Source organism: Dermacentor variabilis, chromosome 1 (genome assembly GCF_050947875.1).
Source record: "Dermacentor variabilis isolate Ectoservices chromosome 1, ASM5094787v1, whole genome shotgun sequence".
NCBI classification, from domain to species: domain Eukaryota; kingdom Metazoa; phylum Arthropoda; class Arachnida; order Ixodida; family Ixodidae; genus Dermacentor; species Dermacentor variabilis.
The window spans coordinates 233,610,982-233,627,876 of NC_134568.1; the positions used below are offsets into that span (position 1 = coordinate 233,610,982).

The following is a 16,895-nucleotide window of genomic DNA, read 5'->3' on the forward strand; positions in this document are numbered from 1 at the left end:
AAATACCGTGTACTTAGATTTAAGTGCACGTTAAACAATCCCAAGTGGTCAAAATCTCCGGAGTCCTCCACTACGGCGTGCCTCATAATTAGAAAGTGGTTCTGGCCATGTCAAACCCCATAATTAAAAAAAATGGTGTGTAAAGTACAGCCAATAAAACATTAGAGCCACAAGTGAAGCGGCTCACATTGAAGGGACCTTGAAACGATTTTGTTGATTTTGTACAAATGTACTGAGTCGTTAGGGTAGCTCGGTCTGATCATCGACACATTTTAGCGCTCCGCGTAATGCGTGTTATAAGGTTTTAAAAATGTGCATCGATCGCAGCGGCGCCACTCCCCTGAGTTTTCAGCCGCCCCACCCCGATAGACCTCTCCTGAAGTACGTCACGCCGCGCCGCGACATCACAACGTGACGTCGCCGGCGCACGTGCAGTGACCCTGGTTGGCAAAACACCACCTCCGTCAGCTCTCGGCGGGGTGCATTTGTGCACTGCTTGGAGCGGGTGTGCGCCATTTGGACGCGTTTTTTTTTCTTTTTTGAAGTGAAGCTTTCTTTGCCTCTTCCTTCGACTTTCCCACTGTTGCTGCTGCTGTCGCGCACACCGCGTCTGTGGGTGGTTCAAAGCATTCAGGAGGTTCAGGCGCGAGTTAGAGAGGAAAGGCGACGGGAGAAACTCGTTTTCACCCCACCGCGTCGAATGTGCACGATACCCTCTGGTGCTCCCTGGCCGTCGCCACGTTAGCCGCTTGAGAGCTGTAATTATCCGCGACTCCCCTCAGAAGCACTGCAGAAACTGCAGCGCTTCCCTTTCTACTAACGTGCGAGGCCAGAGGGGACGCAGCTAGAACTGTAGAACAATCTTAAAGTGGGTATAGCGCATGTTCGCTACGGCACATCACACCACAGCACACGAACCTGTTTTGAACTTCAATCTCATTGCAAGTGTCGTCTTGGCCAAAAGCCATCCGCGGCGCGCCGGACGCTGCCGGGTTGGTCACGCTGTGTGGCGCCATCTCTCGAGCCGTCGCAAAACCGGCGCCGCGGAACTCACGGACCGCTGGCGTTGAACACGCAACCCTGTCCAAACGCCGAAAGATGGCAATGAAGTGTATGGTGCCCTGTATCTGCCTTTTGAACGTCGCTATTGGAAATGACAAATAAAACTTCAGTGCACTAGACGTTACAGCTTGAGTGATATTGTGAATAAACATTAGGAAGAACTGGGAACTAATAATTTTTGTAACTTGTTTGGGCGATAACTAGTGTTGCGGCGCTAGGTTATCTCTCGAACCCGACTCCATATGGTAAAGTGGCGGAGGCTTCGGGTTGAAGGAATCAGAAGCTCAGAAGTTGGGAAAACAAAAACCAACAGGTTTACTGGCACTTGTACAAAACTGATTTACATTGTTGAATAGAAAAAAAACACAAAAAGGTCCAGAGTTTAGCAACGAGCGTCTGGATCAGCCTTATTTCTATGGTCCTTAGCAGCTTCTTTTCTCTTTGCACCGTCATTATAACACCTCAGTTCCAACCCTCCTTCTTGGAGGTAGCCAATCACAGGTCACAACCCACCAGGACGCCCCGCCTCTCCTCCCACGCACACACAAATTCCAGCGGGCGCAAAGGTGAAAAAAGGGTCTGGTCGTGGGAATGGGAGAGATCTTTTACACCCAACTGGTCTTCTCCGTTGCTTCTCAGTATAGGGCAGGCGATCGGAGATCGTTGTTCGAAACGCGCGTTCAATTTGCGTTCAGTTTCGCCCCACGCGATTGGCCTAGGCCAATCGCATGAGGTGAAACAACGTAAACTGAACATGCGTTTACACGCCTGGGCAGACTTACTGATAGCGCTTCTAAATGCGCAGGTTGGATGTGGGTCAAGCTGGTGAAGGGTAAAGCCAGTCCGTATCACGGTCAAACGAGCATATAAGCGCGAGCACGCACTCAAGCCCTGTCGTGCACAAAGCAAATGCTTTGCATACGTATACTACAGTTGCGTGTGGCTGCGGTCTGCTACAGCGTTTATAGATACTTATCTATAAATGTTGGTCTGCTACGTAGCGTATATACCGCGACCGCCGCAACGAGTCCATGCACTGGCCAAACGCGTTGTGGACAACCGCGTGTGGCTTACGTTTGGCTTACCTAGGCGCCAAAATGGGAAGTAGTGGCGTCTACGTTAACACCCAAAATCAAATTTGAACTGCACGCCACAGTGACTTTCAGTAGGCGGAACGTTGTGGGCACGCCCCACTCCACCGTGGCCTTCGCAGTGCAAGGCATTGAGAAGGAGCGGAAGCACCGCGAAGGGTTTGTTTGATTGCCAATACCTCCGCTTCTGCTGAACGCAATTGAAGTACTTTTTTGCGGCTAAGTATTACAGCGGAGCTGTTAGCCTTCTAGGAGTTGAGGAGGACGTCGGGATGAAAACTTGGGAGGTTTTATTTACATTATTTACAGTGAGAGCAAATTAACAGTCATAGAAGTCATTACGGGCTGGCAGCAACTCGGACGCTGCGGCCCGTCGCAAGAAGTTCGAGAGAGATGAATCAAGGGATGCTCTCGGAATGCTCCGGTCTGCGTCTTTTAAGCCTTTCGGTGTCTTGAAGACACGTCACGTTCGGCCAATGGGAGAGCCCGCTCAGGTGACGCCATTTTCGGCCAATCGGCGAACCCGCTCGGGTGTCGTCATTTTCGGCCAATGGTAGGCGCCCGTGCGATGGAGTCACACCCGGCGAAGAGAGTCCCTGCTTGGTGTTTGTCCGAGGGCTTTCTTCTCCCTGCGGTCTTGCCTTGCTGACTTGCAATGCGCCGTCACAATACATGGATGGGGGCGACGCAGCCAGGTTGTCACGGCGCATTACAGCAAGCAGTGAATAGCTCCACCGGCTGCACACGAAGTGGGGTCCGCCAACTTGTTTGCACGTGCCGTGCCTCAGGAATGTGGTATCCGTGCTTCTGCGCTCCTTAATTAGCTGTGGTGCGATTCGATGTGGTCTGGGGAACTCGAAGTAGGCTCAGGAAACGGCCCCGTATCTAACAGCCTCTAGTTGGTCGGGATTTTTCGTGTCCGTCGGAAAAAAAAAGTTGAACCGAAAAAAGTGCATATTTGGAATCGGGCATCCAAAACACAGGGCATTATTAATTTCCATAAAGAAAAGCACAAAACAAGCGTCAAAACCACAGGATGGATGATAAGGCGCCTGTGAACAATGCGAGGCACCTTCGTTCTCCTCGCGTGTTTCCCAGTAAAGATTACGGTTGCATAAGCTGCTCCAGTGAGAAAGGGACTAGAGCAGCATACGAATCACTGAGTGACGTCACCAAACTTAATATATAAAATAATAATAATAGTTGGGGTTTTACGTGCCGAAACCACTTTCTGATTATGAGGCACACCGTAGTGGAGGACTCCGGAAATTTTGACCACCTGGGGTTCTTTAACGTGCACCTAAATCTAAGCACACGGGTGTTTTCGCATTTCGCCTAATATATAAAAGGGAGACCTGCCTAGTAACTAATGCAATCCATTGCAAGACCCCTATGGGGTAGGCCAGGCAAAGTTAAGACTCCCGAAGAGTAGCTTGATTACAATGATCATCGAAGAGTGCAAAATCATAATGCTGTCATTCTAAGACTAGGCAGAACGATAAAACATTTCATATCCCCGTCGACAGCATTTGAGTGGTTTTCTAACGGCTTTGCTGGCCATCCACTTTCGCAGGGCCGGGATGGCGAGTCATTTTTTTTTTCTGAAATAGCCTATTTTACCTTCAAATGCATTTCCCCATTTCGATAAAAAGTGGTTCAGGGCCCCTTTAAATGTTTAGTGTAGAAAGCGTAAGATGTTATACACTCGGTTACAGCAGTAGTAGCTGTAACTAAAAAAAAAAAAAACAAACAAAACGGAGGACACTTAAGCATTTATGCGTTGTGAGTGCGAAAGCATTAATTTCCACTTGAACGGCGCTGAGCGGTCCTTCGAGTTTTGCCCTGAGAGTAATGTATTCTAGTTTTGCTGCGGCGTATGTTAGCCAGTTTTGCGATTAAATTGGTGCGGGTTAAATCCTGCAATGCCAACGCCGGATGCCACCGACGTCCTGCGCGACCAGAAACCGAGGAAGCACCGGCGGCCACGAAGGCCGGCAGGGGCGGGCAGCAGTGGGGGTGAGAGAGAGAGGTACGGCGCGCTGGTGACGTGACGTCCAGGCGATGCCCTCTCTCCGCACGCAACACCTGGCGTGCTGTTGAAGCGGCAGGTGTTCTGTTTCGCCCTCTCTGCTCTGTCGAGGCGCGCTCGTGATGTAGCCTGCTCGTGACGTCGCGTCGCAGCCAGTGGGAATTTAGGCTCATTAATGATTCTTTTAACATCAAGACCTGGCAGCAGATGAATCAAAATATGTTACAAGTTGAGTTAAATGTCGATGGGGAAATTCTTGCCTGTTATCCCTCAAGTAATTATCATATTAGCAAATTCTAATTTAGAAATCAATGATATATAAAGAAATTATTTTAAGTTCAGGTTTTTTGATTCTATGGTAAGCTTGAGGTATCTCAGATTAACAAGACGCCGGATTTGCCTCGCTGTTGGATAAATATGAATCTTTATTCTGTGATTAAAGCTAAATCTTGATTGACTTGGATTTTGATGTTAGTTTATTAGGTTCGTGTGGTAGATCCTCAGCTCTTTACGCCTGCCCGGTAATTTGATGGCATAGTTCCTTTCTGATAGCTTCTCTGTGACCTCCGCAGGTCCTTACCAAAGAACGTCTAGTTTGATTTTTCTGGACGCCGTTAACAAAAGCACTTTTATCTCCTACAGTGAAAGTACGCTTCCAAGAGTTCCTATCGTAGTATATGTTAATTTTCCTTTGAACGGATTTCATATTTGCTTCCACCAACTCTTGACAAGATTGCAAGCGCTCTGGCAGTTCCAATACGTACTCAACAACTGTAGGATCATCTCCACGACCTTTTCATGCCTCGCGCACCATTTGAAGCGGGGCTCGAAGCAACCTCCCATAAACGAGCTCGGCTGGGCTGAACCCTGTTGCTTCGAACGACAGAAAGCTGAGCTAGTTGGTAAGGATTCATTATGCAAAATAGAAGTGAGGCGTTCGTGTTGTCCACTTCTCTACTCTTGTGTCCTGTCTGCACGCCTCACTTCTATTTTGCATCCTGTTGCTTCATGCGGCACCGAGCGCAAGGCAAACATAGTGGCCGCTAAGCACGCTTCCCAGTCCTTTCTTTGCTCGTAATACAAAGCCCGCAGTACCCTTTTCAGCACAGAGTACCAGGCTTCTACACTGTTGCTCTGTGGATGCCGCACTGAACTGTGGATGATGCGAATGCCGCACCTTTCTAGGAAGGTGGTAGTAATGGCGCTGGTGAATACGCTGCCGCTTTGCAGTTCAGATGGGAAACCTAATCGAGAGAACACCGAGAGTAACGCTTCAACTACCTCGACTTAATTGATTTCTTTTAGGGGAACGGCGTCCGCAAACTTGGTTGCAGGGCAAATCATTAGAGAGTTTTAGTCTAGGGGATGCAAGCGGCTTGCGTACGCAAGAACTAGGGGCGACGGTTATGCGCATGCGCAGACCCCTACGTCAGCGTCTGCGCATGCGCAGTACCGTCGCCCCTAGTAGTTGCGTACGCAAGCTGCTTGCGTCCCCTAAACTAAAACTCTCTATTGTCAAAATGTACTTGTACCCTGATCTAGTCACGAGGAGGGTTCCCACCACATCTACCACTAAGCGTTTGAAGGGTTGCGTGATTATAGGAACCAATTTCATAGGAACTTACCTTGTTTCGTGTGGCTTTCCCACTTTCTGACAAGCCTCGCATGTCTGCACATAATTTTCTACATCATTGAAGCATCCCGGCCAATAAAATTCTAGTACTAACCTGTCTTTAGTCTTCTTTATGCCTAAATTACCAGTCCAGCCGTTGCCATGACACAGGTTAAGGATTGAAACTCGGTGTTTTGAGGGAACAACGAGCTGGTCAAACTGTACTCCCTTCGTGTTTTTGTACTGTCGGTGTAAAAGACCACCGCGGCGTTGAAAAGGGATGTTCTTTCTGGCTATCCCCTTTTCCTCTGTTTCTTTCAACTTGTCGAAGGATACATCGCTCTCGTGTTCTGCCGCGAGTCCTTTATCAGCCATCAGTAGGTCTAAAATACTTTCCGAATGTGGCAGTACCAAATTAGTTTCTGATTCCTCTGCTAGCTCTCTGGCTGCGGCTGCCTACCGGATGTCTCCTTGCTGCCTCCTGACCCGGATGCCTCCTTGCTAGCGTCTTCCTCGCCGCTTTCACTAGCTGTGGGCGGGGTTTCCTGAGCGTCTATGTCGTGAGGCATATTTTGGGCTTCGTTGCCGTGGTTTATCTTCGCCGCGATCTCCCGAGTTTTCGAACGCGTGAGAGCTTGGACCGTATGGTCGCCAAAACTCAAGCCCTTCTTCTTCAACAGCATTTCCGAGCTATTTGAAAATAAGTAGGGATAATGTTTGGGCAGATTTTGCGACACTGCGGCTTCTGTCAGCAATAGTCAGAACGGCCCCTCAATCTTCACTCTGGCTATGGGCAGGCAAACACTATTTTCTTGAACTACCTGCTGGATCCACGCACATTACCCGTGTTACGTTTCGCCTTCGACGCGCGGTATAGCCGGCGCGGATGCAACGGACGCCGGGGCTTCATTCAAAGCGGCGGACATTTTGGCCCGTTCAGCGCTGCCGTAACGCTTCCTGCCAAGCGCGTCCAGGCATGTTTCAATGCCACGTGTCTTTGTGTGAGTGTGTGTGCATGTTGGTGCCCACGCTTGTCAAAGCGCGGCAGCCGGGGAGAGGAGCTCCCCAACTGTGAAGCGAGGAGGTCTGACCGGCGCCGGCCCGGCGGATGCGTCACTTCTTGTCTCAACGTGTCTCTCAGCGTGTCCGTGCCCCGCCGTCACGGGCGCCTCTCCTCAGCCGTTCCTTCTTGCCCTCGACTCCGAGAGTATAAAAGCAGCTGCCCCGGACGCCGAGAGAGGCTCCGATTTCTTCCGTCGAGTAACGTGGTCTCCCGTCTCTCCACTTCGGTCGACTTGACCGGCCGCTCTTTTGCGATGCTAGAATAAACAAGTTGTTCTGTTAGCAGTCGACTCATGCTTTGCCAGGACCTTCGGATGCTTCCAGTTGTGCCCCAGGCCGCCAGGGTGAAATCCTCAGGTTTCACATACACTGTGTTGACAACGTCCATTGTCGCCGCTGGGTCCCTAAGTACCTTACATGACCTTCCACGCACTAAGTCGCGAACGTAGGGTTCTAAGCATCACGTTGTCGTCGCCATTCACAAAAAAGAAAACAATTCTTGGCTTCCGACAACCGATCGCAAGGTGTCCAGGCTGCTGGCAACGGAAACAGACGACCGGTTTTTGTAGCCTGCAATGTTCTTGCTGATTTTTTTTTCGCCTTTCGCTGTGGTGTTATTCTGGCCTGAATTATCGGTCATCTCGTCTTTGGTTCCGCCTTCAGCTTTCTCGTTGTGAAAGGGGCGCATGTTTTCCTCTTTATTGAATTTATTGAATGGCTGGACACGCATTTTCTCGGAATCGCGACGTGCCGCAAATTCATCTGCTAGCACTGCAGCACGTTCCAAGCCCTTTTCGCCTGACCTATCTTGAATCCACAGGCGCATCTCCTCGCTCAAGGACCCATAGAACTGCTCTAAGAAGATTAACTCGACGACCTTGTCGTGACAACTGAACGCGTCTTCCCCTTTTAGCCACTCATTTAAATTGGCTTTCAACTTGTAAATAAAATCTTGAAAAGATTCGCCCGGTGTTCTAGCTGCCTCACGAAAACGACGACGGAAAGCCTCCGCTGAGAGCCGATATTCCCTTAGCAACGTAGCTTTGACTTTCTGATAGTCATCTGCGTCGTCTCTCGTTAGACTTGCAATTATTTCGGTTGCCTCGACAGGAAGAACGGTCAGAATCTGTTGTGAACAACTCTCTAGCGCCAACCCGTTTTTCTCGAAGGTTCGTTCAAAAGTAACGAGAAACAATCCCATGTCATCGTTTACCCTGTAAGGCGTCATGAGATCCCTTATTGTCACTCTTGCTTCACCTGAAGGTCTTTCATTTATTGAGATGTTATTTGCCGATTTCATGGCCAGATCCCGCTGTACGTCTAGTTCTTCTGCAGCTGTCTGCTGCTCTCGTTCCTCTCTTTCTGCAACTTCCCTTTTATCAGCTCTTTGCCTTTCCTCTGCAGCCTTTTATTCAGCTTTCCCAGCTCTTTGCCTTTCTTCTGCAGCCTTTTATTCAGCTTTCCCAGCTCTTTGCCTTTCTTCTGCAGCCTTTTATTCAGCTTTCCCAGCTCGTTTCTCTATCTCTTCCCATGCTTCTGAAATTTCGTCCTCAAGAGCCCCGCACTTCTCAGTCGCCTCAATAAGCTGCGGCTTTCTCGACTTTTTGTGACCTCATTTCCCAGCTCCTCACAATTTAATAACTCTGGCTTCCTCCATTTTCTTAAATCCATGGTCAATCCCGAAAGAGGCCTTTCTTACTCTGCTGTGACGTGAGGAAGCTTTCAACAGGAGCTTGCACGTACAGAAACTAATTTCCAGTTTTAGAAAACACACGAGCTAAAACTTGGCAAATTCTCAAAGAAAGTCAAGCGCTCACCATTCTTCTGAAGCAAGGGCGAATGGTGGAGTGCCCCATTGCTGCCTACCAGTTGATATAATCTCGACCGGGTGACGTGGGCCTTCGCCGCAGGAATCAGGAAACGACGACGAAGCCGGGCATAGTGATGATGAAAAAGAGCAGAAAAGATTGTATTCACTTCATTGACACGTGGATGTGACTCTCATCTGAGTCTCGAACGGTCTTATTAACATGTGGGCCAGCACGGCCTTAAATAACCACTGGCTGACCTGTCGTCGCCGCCGTCTTCTTCCGAAGCCTGTGGAAGTAGTAGTGCTTTCGCCGTCCATCCTTTTGTGTCAGCTTGTGGATAGCGGGGGGGGGGGGGAGGCGCCTTCTTGCCCTTTGGTTTGTATTGCTTCGTTTCTCCTTTTGTGTCCGCTTGTGAAGAGTGGGGGTGGGGCGCCTTCTTGCCGTTTGGTTTCTGCTTCTATCCTTTTGTGTCAGCTCGGGGAAAAGCGTGTCGTCGATTCGGAGAAGAGGACAATTATGTTGACGTGGGGAAGCACGTTGAATGCTTTTCACACCTGACAGGTCGATCATAACAGTACAGCTACAATAAAACATTCACGCCACAATTTAAAGTGCAACTCCGGCGATTTTTTGACCATGTCAAGGTAATGGAATATTTAGGTTCTTGAGATCCCACTGCCACGTGTCTGATAGTAGAATTATTTCGCAAATTTGAAAATAATTTTAAATAGGCAAAAAAGCGCAGAAACGAAACCGAAACCTGACCAAGGAGCCGAGTGAGCCTCTTCGTGTGACGTGACGTGTGTCTCCGCCGGGGAGGGCGCCCAAGGCATGCCGGCCTTAAAGGGGTGGAGACATCAAAATTTTCGTTCATGCGTTTGTTGATTCAAACGTTGCGTCATGCTTCCGGGAGCACGATACACACAGCGGGATTCATATATATCCGATAAATAATTTAATAATAGCATTATTATACCGAGCGATTTCGGTTTCGGTTTCTGGGCTCCGGGGGATGCTATGACGTCACAGAGGAGGAAACGCAACATGGCTTGGTCACGTGGCCCACAAAAAATAGTGACGTAAAACTATGCTGCGTCGTCTGCTCGCGCATACGCGTGCTCTGCCAGCAGAGGTCAACCACTGGCGATTCGAAGTGCATGTCGCGATTATTATAATTATTGCGAAGAGCGACAACAACGGTAACAAAATATTGCGGCTTGTGAAGCGCCGTAAGCTTTAGCTTTGAAGTGAACCGGAAAAGGCCTAGCGACGATATCGGCGGCGCCGAACGATCCGAGGCGGTGAAGCTGCCGTCGATGCCAGAGCGACCACTCCTCGGTCGCTGATTGGCCGCTTCGCCGTACGGCTGCCGCACAAATGGGTCCCGGGCCCGTCCTCTCTACGGCAAGGAAATCTCGCCGTTCGCGAGCAAAACCGCCGTCGCACGGGGGCCCGCGAACGGCAAACGGAGTGCGGCGAGTTTCCGTGCCGGTAACGTGGACGGGCCGGTAACGTGGAAAGGCCAAGCGAAGGAGAGTCCGCTCCGAGCTGCCGAACTACGCGACTATGCGAGGAGAGAAGCAGACAACACGAACGCCGCATATCCTGGTCCCTTTCGGAGTCGGCCGGCTAGTGTTACACTCAAACGTGTAAAGGCCCGTCCGCAGGGCAACTCGCCGCACGCAGTTTGCCGTTCGCGGGCCGGCGTGCGGCGTTCGTGTTGTCCACTTCTCTCCTCTTGTGTCCGTGTCTGGACGCCTTACACCTTCTTTGCATTAAAAAAGGATTTCTATATGCCTGTAGCTCGGTCGTAGTGGAGGCTATGCTCGGTTGCTAGGCTCAGCAGGCTCCGTAATCGGCATTTCATCGCTACTCATCATACGTCACGTTTTTGTGCTGGTGTGCTATGACGTCAATATTTTCGTTCCTCCTCTGTGACGTAGTAACTGCCGCGCTAGCGATGGGTCTCGACTACGAGGAGGAGTTTTTAATGACTCTTTGGAGCTCAATTAAAATTATTTTGAAATGTTTGCAGCGTCCAATACCTCGTTTTGGGTGTCCTTGCATACGGAAGCAGCCTACAACATGCTTTTTATAGCTTCAAAATTTGGTGTCTCAATCCCTTTAAAGCCCCTTAAAGGGACCCTGAAACGCTTTTGACGATTTTCTACAAACGTATTGAGTCATTAGAGTAGGTCCTTCTGATCATTAATTGACACATCTAAGTGCTCCGCGTAAAGCGTGTAATTTATTATAAGGTTTTAAATATGCACATCGCTGCCGATCGCAACGCACTGCTCGGCGGAATTTTAAGCCGCCCATACCCATATGACCGAAATCGCCCATACGACGTCAGTGGGGAGAGCTATCCGATTGGCTGACAAGGGCGCGTGATCGATAATTTTTCCAACTTTATGGTAAACAAATGATCTTCGTAATAGTTGGAATGTTAGTTAATTTGTTTTTATGAAAAGAAAGTAACATAAAGAGAATGCACAAGAATACTTTTTCAGTACACTTAAACACTTCCGGCACACAGCATGTGTCGTCTGCTTGTGTTACAACGTACTCCATCTTGAAGAGAGCCCCGCGGTCAGAGTCGGTCTCAGTCTTTTCGCGAGCACTATGATTCGACTTTGTTGCCTTGTGGACTGCAAACGTAGCGACTGGCAATATGTCAAGCTGCGACATCGTGTCCCTCTGCAAGGCAGCGTACGAGCGAACTGGCTGCTGCGCATCGGACTGCCGCTATCCGATCGGCGCCAGGATTTGCGCGTTTGTGGCCGTCCACTTTACACCGGAAGATTACTAACGCAATAGCGTTTCCCGAGTCCGGTATTAGGGAAAACGCAAGCGCAAGGGGACAGAGTCTGGCCGCTTGACTTTGCCGTAACGGGATGAGCCATGAGATGAGCAGAAGGGCAAATGCGAATGGTCTGCACGGTGCAGCCACCTGGTGGCACAGAGCTCAACCATACACAGTAGCAGCAACGAAGTGTATTCTTCTTTGCTGCTGGTGTGTATTTTTCGCAGGAGTGTAATCATGAACACGTTGTTTTTATAAATGTTTAAAATGTTTTACACTTGTTTAGAGCAATATCAGCGCTTTGTTTGGCTGGTTAAGCGCTGCACCAACAAGTGTGTGGACCGCGCAGACCGATCAGGCCGCTCACGTACGTCTACGCTAAAGTTCCTTCATCAGCTTGAGTTTATGCCTACAGTCATTTGCCGAAATGTCCAGCTTGCCTGTGGTTACCGGAATACAAGACACGTTCGGCGCTACGACAGATGCTCGCAACGCACGCTGCTTCGATAGCTCTCGCTTGGGGTCGACGGCCAAGCGGCTAGTGGAGCGGTCTCGCGCGGCCGGGGGCGGGCTCCAAAACAACCGGAAGTGGACGATGTGACGTCGCATCGTGACGTTGAACCAGTGAAGGCGGAGCTTAGCCCCACTCGGTCGGCGAACGAGTTGAGGAGGAAAAGCATGGCTAGGGAGGAGGGTAGCTTCTAATCGCTTGTAGCTCCATTAATACGTAACGCTTCACCTAAATTGTGGTGCGGATGTTCTACTTAAGCTGTACCTTACGCGTCTACAAAATTTGTCCGAACCGTTTCAGGGGCCCTTTAAACTTCGTAAAGTAGCGACACTCTCTTCCTCCGCCTTCACCCCTCCTTGTTTCTCCTCTCTTTCGTGAAGCTTATAGCGCGTGAAAAAGACAAGGACGAAAGGGAGACGTGACACACACATGCGTTAACTTGCAACAATCTTTATTTCGAGCAAGGGACCCATACATATATACAACTTTATCGCGTACATCATACATGCGCTGTTTGCAAAAAAAAGTTGTGTATATGTATGGGTCCCTTGCTCGAAATAAAGATTGTTGCAAGTTAGCGCATGTGTGCGTCACGTCTCCCTTTCGTCCTTGTCTTTTTCACGCGTTATAAACCTCACGATGTCTTACCAAAAAGCCCAAATCACTGCTTTACAGCATCCTCTCTTTCACGCTCCCTCTTCGATCATGGCGCCGCCTACACTGCTTGAGCGTAGCAACGGCGCCAACATGCGCTCCTGGCCACTCCATAGACGGTTCTCGAGCAAAAATGGCGCTGATGCATGGCGCGAGGGCCCACGGGATGCTATTAGGCCAATAGCGACGCGGCGTCGGCCTCGGCCAGAGTGCGCGAGGAGGAGGCGGCATCTTCAAAGCGCGGCAGTACTTTATGAAGTTTAAGGGGCTTTATATCCAATCTCGCCCGCTGGCAGCGAACAGCGGACGCTCGGCTGAATCGTGACCGCGCCGGATCTTCGGGTGACAATATCAGCTGTACCAGCTCTTCGGATATGTCAAATATTCACAGGTATGATTCTGACGAATTCGATAGCCACGAATCGCCGTTCGCATTCGACCCGCCACCACTAGAGCCTGCGCCCATGCGCTACATATCATGCTACCCTTGGTCATGAAGACCAAGGGTAGCCCAAACCACTGATTTTATACGTGCTGCTTGCTATTTTAGGTGTTTTACCCCTTCTCAGGGAAGCGCTTTGCATGCTCACTGTAAGATGTGGGTCATGACTTTCCGCATTTGTATCTCGCAAGAACGCCGCTGACAGTCCAAAGCACCGAACGGTGCATTTGTTTACATCAGCAGGCGCAGCGACCGATCGTCGTTCGCTTCAGGTATACTAGCCGCTCATCGTTGACATCAAATAATGTCAGAACATATCAAAACAGAGAGATTTGTGCATGTAAGCACCGTTGCATCACTATGAATCGCGCTAATATGAGCGAGCACGCACCTTCGATAACAGCGAGCGGGAGACTAGTACGCGAGCGTTATGCTGCCTACTTATCATTCTTCGTATTCTCCATGCACACAATAGGTTCCGCAAAGTGGACATAGATGAGGACTTTGCGCGTGAGATCGTTCATTTAGAGAATGCGTAGTTTTCTCGCGGAAACGCTGATGCCAATATAGACACCGTTGGCAGCTGAACGAAGCGGTTGTTTACGCTGCTGTATCGAAGGGGCCTACGCTTGCACGCTTGCTGCCCATTTGGGATACGAGGCAAGCAGTGAACCTCGGGAGATAAATTATGAGTCGGCATGACAATACGTAAAAATACATCCATCCTCGCAGTCGCGTTTAATTTAGGGAAGTGCCGGTGAGTGCGGTGGGCAGCTTTCCGTCGAAAACGGTAGCGTACCGATGTCGATACTGCGCCGTGTCGTCGCTTCTCGCTTTTTGTGTGTGCACTGTACGAAATGAGGAATTATTTCAAATCCCTATGGTCAAAACTTAACTACAGACGGAGTTTTCTTCACCCTGATGGCTTAATTAGCTTCAGGTCAGTCGCTCAGGTCCGCCAGCAGCAGACGCATGAACTTCGCGACTGTGACATACAGGCTTAACCTCGGCTGAACGCGATCGGCATCGGCTCAAACTGTGTGTGCGGATGGTGAGGACTGAAGTTCGTGCAGCGAACAACGCAACACCACTTGCCTCCCATCTCTTGCGCGTCTACAGGGAACGTAACTTCTCGCGACAGCAACTTCTCACACCGTGCACTAGCGCACGATCGTCGAATCATCGACGCTCTCGTCGTTGTGGTCTTATACAAGCGGTCGTTCGGGATGAAATAGCAAGTTTGGGCATTCCCTCTCCCTGCTCGGTCCGCCATACAAACACCTACCAGATTACTCCGGCCGCTCGCTCCCCGACGCAAAACTTTCCGCCACTCCGTCGCAACTCAGCCGACTGGCGCACAGCGGATGATCAACCCAGCTGTTTTAATTGTTCCGGTATTGGACACATCACCCGTCATTGCCGTAGCCACTGGTCGTCGCCTCCTCGGTGGTCGTCTCCGAGTCACTACCGCCAAGTGCCAAACAATCGTACTTTCTCGCCCAATACGCCGACTAGGAGCATCAACGCTGACAGTGCTCCACCAAGATCCACATTCTAAAAACAGTTGCACCCTTTGGGGTGTATATTTGCCACACAACGATAATCGTCATGTGTCTTGCCCACATTTCCTTTCTTTAACGCTGCGAGCCCGGTACCTCCAAGTCACGAACGGCATGCGCGTTATCAGTATGACAGAGCATTCTCGACAGGAAAGTAACGAGCGCAGCGTTTTCAAGAAAGCAAATGCGGGCAAGACAGATGACGATTATTGTTGTGTGCCAAATACACACCCCAGAGGGTGTAAACTTTTCTTGAGTGCAGCCGCTCCCAGTCTCCGCAAGGTCGTAGGTCGCGTTCGCCTCTCGTTCACCGCTCTTCGTCCCCTTCTGCAACCGGTCGTCCCTTTCTGCAACTAGGCGGTGCAGCTCCCAGAGGTGAAGCTGCAACTCCGACCCGGCCCACAAATCGTCTGTTGACCCTGCCTACACGTGGAAACCTACTGGACATTGAAGTTGATGGCGTTCCTGTTACATCTCTCGTTGACACAGGAGCGCAGCTTTCAGTCATGAGCGCTGCCCTCCGCCGAAGGCTCAAAAAGGTGCTGACGCCCGCCGCACCGTGCTAATCGCCGATGGGAGTACTTCAGCTGTTCTTGGAATGTGCACAGCACGTGTGACCATTGGGGACCATTATACTGTTGTTTTATTTATCGTCCTTGAGCACTGTCCGCACGACTTAATTCTCGGCCTTGACTTCCTTTCGAAACACACTGCCCAAATTGACTGCTCCGCAGGTGTTGTACAGTTGGATCTGCCGCTTCCTCCCGACGCAACAACTTGTGCTTCACACCGCTTATGTTCTGCCTAGTTTGCAAGGCTGTCTCCACAGGCTGCTACAAATGTCCTCCTGACGCTTTGTCCTCCCGTACCTGATGGCGAGTACGTCGTGTCGCCGCTTACTGACGTGGATTTGTCGCGCAATATTGCGCTACCGAGCACCTTAATCCGGATCCGCGAAAACTGCGCTCGCGTACCCATCCTCAATTTTGTATTTTCGTCGCATGTGCTGCCACACGGTATCGCCATAGCGCATATCACTTCTTTGGAAGAATTTCAGATTTCTTCTTTGACCTCTGAATCCTTCCTCAGTACCAATGAACCTTTGTCGCCCACTCCTTCGTACTAGACGCCTGCGGACGATGTTTCTAAGATGATTGCCCCTGACCTTCCGTGCAAACAACAGCTCTTCGTCACCTCCTGTCACCTTATCGGGATATCTTTAATTTGGACGACCGTCCACTGGGCCAGACATCTGTTGTCACGCGTCGCATCAAGACCGGTGACTCCAGCCCCATTCATAGGTGGCCATATTGTGTCTCCGCAACAGAAAGGGCCATCATACAGAAAGAGGTAGACAGGATGATGGACAAGGGCATCATTGAACCTTCCAGCAGCCCGTGGGCATCACCAGCTGTCTTAGTAAAGAAAAAAGACAACTCGTGGCGCTTCTGCATTGACTACCGTCACCTCAATAGGATAACAAAGAAGGTTGTTTATCTCCTGCATCGCATTGATGACGCTCTTGACTGTCTTCACGGATTCCAATACATTTCATCAATTGACCTCCGCTCCGGCTATTGGCAGGTTAGCGTCGATGAGATCATCATCATCATCAGCCTGGTTACGCCCACTGCAGGGCAAAGGCCTCTCCCATACTTCTCCAACAACCCCGGTCATGTACTAATTGTGGCCATGTCGTCCCTGCAAACTTCTTAATCTCATCCGCCCACCTAACTTTCTGCCGCCCCCTGCTACGCTTCCCTTCCCTTGGAATCCACTCCGTAGCCCTTAATGACCATCGGTTATCTTCCCTCCTCATTACATGTCCTGCCCATGCCCACTTCTTTTTCTTGATTTCAACTAAGATGTCATTAACTCGCGTTTGTTCCCTCACCCAATCTGCTCTTTTCTTATCCCTTAACGTTACACCTATCATTCTTCTTTCCGTAGCTCGTTGCGTCGTCCTCAATTTGAGTAGAACCCTTTTCGTAAGCCTCCAGGTTTCTGCCCCGTAGGTGAGTACTGGTAAGACACAGCTATTATACACTTTTCTCTTGAGGGATAATGGCAACCTGCTGTTCATGATCTGAGAATGCCTGCCAAACGCACCCCAGCCCATTCTTATTCTTCTGATTATTTCCGTCTCATGATCCGGATCTGCCGTCACTACCTGCCCTAAGTAGATGTATTCCCTTACCACTTCCAGTGCCTCGCTACCTATTGTAAAGTGCTGTTTCCTTCCGAGACTGTTAAACA

The 16,895-nt window shown here is 50.1% G+C and overlaps 1 protein-coding gene across 2 annotated transcripts in view; it reads left to right on the forward strand.

Moving 5' to 3' along the window:
• LOC142559450 (uncharacterized) overlaps nt 1–16,895 on the forward strand; it is a 35,791-nt gene that overhangs the window by 2,329 nt on the left and 16,567 nt on the right. The window lies entirely within an intron of this gene.